Genomic DNA, 8,933 nt, shown 5'->3' with positions numbered 1-8,933 from the left:
AGAGCTAAATGGCTAAATTATTTAAATTATTTATTTACATCTCTGTATAGACAATTTCTAGATGTTTTAGTTTTCACAAAGATTGTGTCAATAATACATTTGAATTGGGAAAAATCAGAGTTTTCTAATAAAATAAGTGTAAATTAGCTAACTGTGTTTATGAGTAGTAATTAATCAGTAAATGATTTATAACTTGGCATACTCCCTTGATGACACATGTATCCTAACATTAATTAGAAACTTGAAATTTTCATGTGCAAGCAGCTGATGCCACACCTTGTAGGACTGTAACGTCTCCAATGCAGAAAGTCAGATGTTGGTTATCCATCCATCCTCTTATTCTTTGTCAGGGTCGCTGGAGCCTATCACAACTGTCTTAGGGCAAAGGGCAGGGTACACCCTGGACAGGTCACCAGTCTGTCAGAGGACAAACACATAGAGACAGACAACCATTCATATTCACACCTATGGGCAATTTAGAGTTACCAGTTAACCTAACCCCACTAACTGCATGTGTTTGAACTATGGGAGGAAGCCGGAGTACCCAAGGAGAACCCACATAGGAAGACCCCGGCCTGATGGTGGAATTGAACTCAGGACCTTCTTGCTGAAAGGCAATAGTGCTGCCAATTTTGATAATAATATTATTAAAATTACCACCTTCTTCTTTTTTTAATCCAGACCTCCATTTTCTGCAGAAGTCCATAAGATGAGATGCTTATACTCCCAAGTGCCTTGCTTGTTTTCCCTTCCTAGTGCCAACACTAGCTAAGGGTAGCTTTGAAGAAACAGCTCCTTTTTGCTGCTCCCTTATTAACCAGGGGTCGCCACAGCAGATGGCTCTGTGTTTCTGATTTGGCAGAATTTTATACCCTTTATGAGGCAGAGATAGACTGTACTCTTGGTCTCATACCAACAACCATTCACGTGTTAGGCAAATGTGTAAACCACTACATATAGAGCTGCTGGTGCTAGCTTAGAAGTCAAATCCAGGAATGTCAACAAACATCAAGGTCTTCACAAACTTCACATAAAGACAAAAAAAACATTTATGTAACTTCACATAATATTTTGCTAGTGACAATAGCAAATCAGCCGAGGCTAAATTTATACTTAGTAACAAGAAATTTGGCAGGCACGCTAACGTGAGCTAACATTAGCTAGAGGAATGTTAGTTCTCTCTCACAAATGTAAACTCTGAAACTACTGTCAGTATTCTACTGCCAGGGCATTCAGTTTATAGTAGGAACATTTGTTTTTTCTGTCTTTCCTCTGGTTAATGTTAATCAGTACTAGCATTCCTGCTAACATGTGCAAATTGCAAGGTAGGCCATGTAACAAAATGCTAGTTTGATTTGGATAAGGATGAGTGATGCATTCAAACTCCTAGGGCTGATGGTAACTTAGCTGAACTTAACTTAAAATTACTTTATCAGCTTTAGTAACTAAAGCGTTTGTTACAGCTGGTTAGTTTGTCAAATTGCTTTACCAAGGAATGTGATTCATAATCCCAACCTTACTATAAGCTATGTAGCCCATTCCTAGCATTGGTTGCCCCAAATGTAGTTTTCATGATTCTGATACTCAGGTATAGAATATATACTAGCCTCTATTAGCTAGTGTGATGCTGGAGGATTATTTGTATATCCAGACCTACATCCCTAGCACTGTGCACCACTGGAGTATGGTCAGCTGCAACCATTATCGTTCAGTGTAGGGCAAAAATTCATGTTTGTATTTCTTCAAACTAACTTGGACAGCACTAATCCCTGCAAAAGAGTGTTGGTAGGGATTGGTTTTCTGCAATTTATACACACCGATCTTTAATTTATATTGTATATAAAAGATGGATGAAGCAACTGTGATGTCAACCATTGGTTTGTGGATTCTTCATTTTAAAGCCTTTAGCTATAGTGCTTTGGCTGGTGCCATGTTGATTCTTTGGAGCCAGACGTTAGCATATTTAGACCTGAGACTTTTGTAATAAGATATCAGCTAAAATGCATGGATGCGGTGCATTGATACACATACTTGCTAATTAAGAGGCTATAATATTATTAGAATTCCAGTCACTAAAGCTGGAGGACGAACTTCTGATACAGTCTGTACCGCATGATCATTTTATTAGCATGCTCACGGCTGAGAGGTCCAGTTTTAGTGACTCAGCTGGGGGAAGTAAGGTCGAACAGACAGATACCAGCTACAGCCGGTTGTGTCAGCACATAGTGAAAGCGACCTTACCTCTAACATTAAGCCTTAATAAAACTGGAGTTATTCGGAAATTCACTTGCAATACAGCTATGAAGGTAGGAACGATCCATAGAGACCAAAATATTTGCTTTTATGAATAGTTTCCAAACCATTGTCAAAAAACATTTGATGTGTGGTTGGTAGATTTTGAGTGTGGTGACAAGCAGATGGTATAAAGAATGAAATGTCCACATGCTGTGAGTCAGACGACTGTAAGAGATTTAGACGACGTATATTATTACAGAAAAGACTTAAACCAGGATGCTCTTCTAAACTGTGTTGTAGTTTTTGGTGTGGTAGGGAGGAGCTGTATTTGTACACCTCATTTTGCTGACATGTAAAGAAGAAGATGAACGTGTGTTGCAGCTCTGATGCAGCATCCCTGATGGAAACGGTACAGCGCTGCTACAGAGTGGCCACAAACTGGAAGATGTGATGAGCCTTACTGCTTCCAGCAGTCTGGACGCAGGAAGATAACCACATGCTTTTGACTTTGTGTGACTGTAGCTGACAGGGAGTATTTATAAAGTTAATAAAGATGACCTGCTTCCTATGTTTTGTTTTGTTTTTTACAGAAGTACACATTTGTGTGTATGTGTGTTTGAGATGGAGAGACTGGTATTTGTTGAAGGAAGAAGCTCTTCATTTAGACTCTTTATTTTTGCACTTGAGCGTGGAGCACTTTGCAGTAAGACACCAGGCTTCTGTTAGATGGGGCTTTATTTAAATCTGTGCTACAGCTGATTTTTTTATGTTTATCTGCGTGTGCATGTATTTCTGGCTCAACAAACTACCCAGCTCAGATATCCTCCAGTGTATGTTACTTATCTACATGTTCATTTTGATTACACTGTTGTAACTGGAAAACATGAAACCAGTATGCATATTTATTATACAAATCATTTCACACACTGTGTGTGTATGTGCTTTGGAGCGAAAGGTAGAGTGATGTATACTCACAGGATAATCTTTTATCCCTTAATTTCTTACCTTATTTCCAAGTTCTGTTCCTGCTGTACAGCTAGAACCCTGTGTGCAATCATCTGGTAATAAACAAATATAACTGTGGATTCTTTGAGTGCTGCTTTTTAACCTTTGCTGTGGGGAGATGACATAGTGGAGGAGGGGATGACTCTTGGAGAACTCTTAAGGTGTTTTGGAGCCTATACAAATATTATATGTCGATATGATCTGCTGGAGGCATGGGAGGTTTTGCAACCAGCAACATTCACTCTGGTTGTTTTTAGGTAATAAACCAAAAACCGGAAGAGTTCAAATTTCTTGGAAAGCCTTTTTTTTGGTCTCATAGGCTACGTTCCCACTGCAGGTGAAAGCGCATCAAATCCGACTTTTCTGACCCCATGCGACCCATATCCGGTCATGGTCTGACAGCGTGAACGGCACAAATCCGATATTTTCAAATCCGATCTGGGTCACTTTCATATGTGGTGCTGAATCCGATACATATCTGATGTTTTAGAAAGCTGCTGTTTGATGGTCACGTCGCATTAAATCTGTTTTTTACGTCACTGACACAAGACAGACGCCAATTATCAGCGCCCGAGCAGACAAAATAATCGGATTTGATCAAAAAATCGGAATTGAGCATTAAGACCTGCAGTGTGAATGTAGCCTAAGTGCCTCATACTCACATTTTTATTTTCCTGTATTCTCAGTTCATATAAAGAAATTAGTTAAATCACCCAGTATAATTAACTAATAAATATATTTACTTTTCAGTAATCATTCACATAATCCTTTGTTTTGGTCTTTGAAGTCTGTGGAGCTGACCTGTGCTGCTGATCTTGATAGCCGCACCTCCTGGTAGGGTCTCCCAAGGCCAGTGATGGACCAGACAAGGAAACACCAGCGAACAGTTTCACTTGTTAAAATTAGTAGTTGATGCCGGGAAGAAGATTGTTGGAGAAATGAAACAACTGGGAAGAGCAGCCTGTTCAAATAAAAGCAGGAATGTCACAGATTTAAAGACCGAGGCTCACTTATATCTAATGACATCCAGTCATTGTCCCACACTGCCACCTAGTGTTCACAGTGCATATTTTAAAATAAATTCCAAGGAAATGTTTACTGTACGTCTCGTTAAAAACCTAGTTATGAATCACTTTGATGTGTTCACGTGCTGACCTGAACTTAAAATAAAGATATGCTGACAAGACTAAACCCTTGTTACACTAATCATTGTTGCCCATTTAAAGGTTCTGTTTAAGTGCTACGCCCGGAGTCTGAGTAAACTTTGGAACCCGAAACTTACAAATTCATATTTCATTTTTTGTTTGTTTATTTATTTAGTGCTGTTATTGTAAGGTACTGTGTATGTTTACGTTTTCCACAGGACATAAGCTACTTTCTGCTGATTTCATAATAAAGTATCGAGGAGCTGCCTTTTGTTTTCTGCTTGGTAGTTGATGGAATCTGATATCCAGCAGTATATGTTTTGTGTACGGTATACATTACATTGTGGTGTCATATAAATGTGACGATCTGTGAAAGTGTTAGGATAAAATGATAACGATGATAATTAATAAATAATCATGATCAAAGGGAGAGAATAAGTTTCTAGTTGTGGTTACACTGTGTTATTTGTTAATTGTTCTCCCTCCTGTATCAGTCCTGTTTTATGTTTCCCAGTCTAGTTATTTCCTATTTTATTTTGATAGTCATATTTCCTTTGTATTCTTGCTGTATGCTTCCTCTCTCTTTACCTTGCTTGTGTTCAGGTGTGTTTTGCACTTGTACCTGGGCCTAAGGAGCTATGAGTAATACATTTTTAGTTTTTACTTTCAGTTAATTCAACAGTAAATAAAAGTTTATGTTTTTCTCTGGTTCCTGGTTCTTGTTTTATTACCTTAGTTCCCTTTTGTGTCCAGTCTGTCTCTAGTCTCGTCTCTGTGTTTTGTCATCTTTCTCCCTGGTCATGTCCACATGTCTGTCTGCTCTCCCTGTGTTTTCATGTTGAGGTGTGTTTTGCACAGTGATGTGGTGTCGTATCTGGGCCTAATGACCCCATTCTGACAGCCCATGAGACACATATTCTTAGTTTTTACTTTCAGTTTATTCTAAAGTAAATTGTAGATTAAATGTGTCTTCCTTTATAGTTCCTGGTTCGTGTATTTTTTTAAGAGTATCATTGGGTATGAACTGTTTAGCAGCCTTGTTGAAAAACACATTTCTTCACCTCTGCAACCAAGCTCATGCGGATCACCGCCAATGCTGCAGCAGCCAGTACAATACTGTCTTCCAGCCTATAATGGAAAGGAAGCATGGTTCAACAGCCTGTTGGACTGGATCTGCCAGTGCCAGGTGCTCTGTAAAGATAGTAAAGATAAGTTATTACCTCGCACTCTTCCACTGTTTGTGCAAGCCATCTCAGACGTCTCAGCTAGCAAATAGTGAAAATTAGTTTTGAGTTTCAGTGTTGGTCAAAGTAAAGAGACTTTCAGAGTGTTTTCAGCAGGGAATCCCTGAGATGGCTCCATCCGGCGCCGCCTCACAAACGGAGCTGGAGCATTTTGAATCTGCAGGAGTTGCCCTACAGACTCTGCCCACACCACAACCTGAGCAACCAGGGACGGACTGCTCTAAGCAACCGGAGCCAGCTAACTGCTCTGGAATGTCTCGATGCACGCTCAATCATCCAGGGCAGGAAATCCCAAAAGGTTGATTCTGTTCATCTGGATGTTTTCAGTGGGACAAATGTTTCGTCATCATCCTACTGACGTCTTCAGTCTCAGCTGACTGCAGGTTTCAATCTTATAAGCAGCACATTTGCATAATGAGCTCCCAGCCCACTGAAGGAACAATGGGCTGGGAGGTCAGTTCCTTGATCATTAATATGCAAATTGTCATGACCATTGATCAGCAACCACTGATCAAAGAGCAGTGATCAATGTCCATGAGTACCATTCACAGAGAGTTGGTCAGGCTCGAGGGCGAGTGTCTAGTGGCTGAGCCTTAGCCCATGAGCCCCGGCTGGGCTCAGCCCAAAGCAACTATGTGGGCCCACCACCCACCCACTTCTTCCATTTCGTATCGCTATAGATGACATTCAGTCATATTTAAGCACCAAGACATTTCTAAGCTACAGATCTTGCATAAGTGCTTAGACTCTATTAGAAGTTGGATAGCAGACACACTCTAAAAACTATTGTTTAAGCTCAACAAAAAAACCCATAATGGTTGCAATCTTATGGTCAGATCCAGGGGTGTACCGGCCACTGATGATGGCAGTTTTCATCACCTGCCTTTCAAGGTTGGCCTTAAATTCTTCGGTGTCCTTATAAAGCAAATTTTAAAAATAGGTTAGTGAATTATAGATTAGACTTTTATACTTACTGAATCTTAATGAATTCAGATGATCAATGGAACACACACACACACACACACACACACACACACACACACACACACACACACACACACACACGCACACACACACACACACGCACGCACGCACGCACGCACACACACACACAGACACACACACAGACACACACACACGCACACACACACGCACACGCACACACACAGACACACACACACGCACACACACGCACACACACACGCACACACACACACACACACACACACACGCACACTCCATGAAAAGGCCCTCTTCCTTCTCTCCAAGGAATGTGATAAGGCAGCAGATGGCTACTTCTCTGCGTGTTTCAATTGTATTGTACTATTTACAGTTTTTGCCCGTTGCTTGAACACCATAAACCCATGCTTAGACTAAAGTAACACAACTTGAAGCTTGTGTTACCATACCTCAAACACATGTACCCATACCTTAAACAAAAGCGCTGCTTTGCACCCTAGTTGCAATTATGCAACACACATACTCCTTTATGCAACACACATGGTCCTGCATGCTACACTCTATTTCATACATAAGACACTTCGCTCACAAAATGAAATTTCAGGGTGCCATTTGGAAAACACATGTATCCAAAATGCAAAACACATCAGGTAATTGCAACCACTCAAATATACACCTGAAGGCACTTACTTGCAAAACTGAACACCAATTAGCCAACTACAAAAAGCCCTCAGTTTAGCCAATTCAAGAACTTTGCAAGCATGGATGGAGGGAGAGCAAGAGGAGGAGGAGGAGGAGGAGGAGGTCGAAGAGGCCATGCACGGACCCATATTTCTGATGATATAAGAGCAACTTTGGTGGACCATGTCATCAACCACGGCCTGACTATGAGGGAAGCTGGGCAGAGAGTCCACCCACATCAAAGCCGCTTCAGTGGCATCTGTAATAAGAACATTCAGACTAGAAAGCAGGTCTGTCTTCACCTCTCTACCTTCTACTCTACTCAGATGGTTTTCATAGCACTGTTCTACAGTATATCACATCACCATATCAAGTGTACAGGGTACTGCAGGGTGCTAATGCTCCTTTTGCAGCCAAAGTGGTAGTTTCTGTGAAACATACCATGATATTGAAGTACAGTGTTGTACAGTGGATGATACAGTATATACAGTAAAGTACTGTAAGACAAATAAGCAAAGCGATGACAATATGTGGTTTTATTTCTCTAGAATGACTCGAAGACCTTCTGGGGCAGGACGCCAACACCTGTTCACACAACAGCAGGAACTTGCCGTTGTGGACCTAGTGAGGGCAGACAATGCCATCCGTCTCCACCAGCTACGAAAGCAAATACTTGCAGACAGGCAAGTGTTCAACAACATAAACCACTGTGAGCATCACCACCATCAGACGCATCTTGGGAAAACTCAGCATCACCATGAAGCAGCTCTACAGAGTCCCATTTGAGAGGACCAGTGACAGGGTCAAAGGACTTCGAGCTGAATATGTACGGGTACGTGTAACTGTCCTTTACATAGACAATACAGTATTGGTGAAATCCAGTAGCAGCTGAATATGTACCATATCAGTACCACATGGATCCATCCTGAGAGCTACACAGGTACCTGTGTGATGGGTGAGGGTCCTGTATGTGTAGCACTGTAGTGCAGTAATATGTTCTTTGTTTTACAGAGAATCTTGGCCATGGATGGAGCTGCACAGCTTCATGAATTCATTTTCATTGATGAAGCTGGATTCGACCTGTGCAAAACAAGATGACGGGTCGTAATGTAATTGGACAAAGGGCAATTGTGCACGTCCCAGGGCAGCGCGGGGGAAATATCACATTGTGTGCCGCCATAAGCCTTCGAGGGCTTCTGCATCATCATGCAAAACTAGGTCCATACAATAGGCAACATATACTCACATTTCTAGATGCTCTCCATGATATAGTTGTACAGAACAGAGCAGATCAGCCCAGGTTTGTGGTGATATGGGATCATGTCAGTTTCCATCGGGCTGCTCTGGTCCAGGCCTGGTTCTCCAACCACAGCCAACTTGAAGTGTTATACTTGCCCCCTTACTCGCCATTTTTAAACCCTATAGAGGAATTTTTTTCGGCTTGGAGATGGCGTGTATATGACCGCCAACCACATGCCCGCATGCCTCTTCTGCAGGCAATGGAACAGGCCTGCGGCGACATTCAGGTGACAGCAATCCATGGATGGTTTCGACATGCAAGAGGATATTTTCCCCGGTGCCCAGCGGGAGAAGACATTGCTTGCGATGTCGATGCGGTCCTGTGGCCAGACCCCAACAGACGGCGGGATCCATGAGTATTGGG

This window comes from Simochromis diagramma, unplaced genomic scaffold, assembly GCF_900408965.1.
Source record: "Simochromis diagramma unplaced genomic scaffold, fSimDia1.1 OVJJ01000631.1, whole genome shotgun sequence".
In the NCBI taxonomy this organism is placed as follows: domain Eukaryota; kingdom Metazoa; phylum Chordata; class Actinopteri; order Cichliformes; family Cichlidae; genus Simochromis; species Simochromis diagramma.
This window is presented reverse-complemented; position numbering follows the sequence as displayed.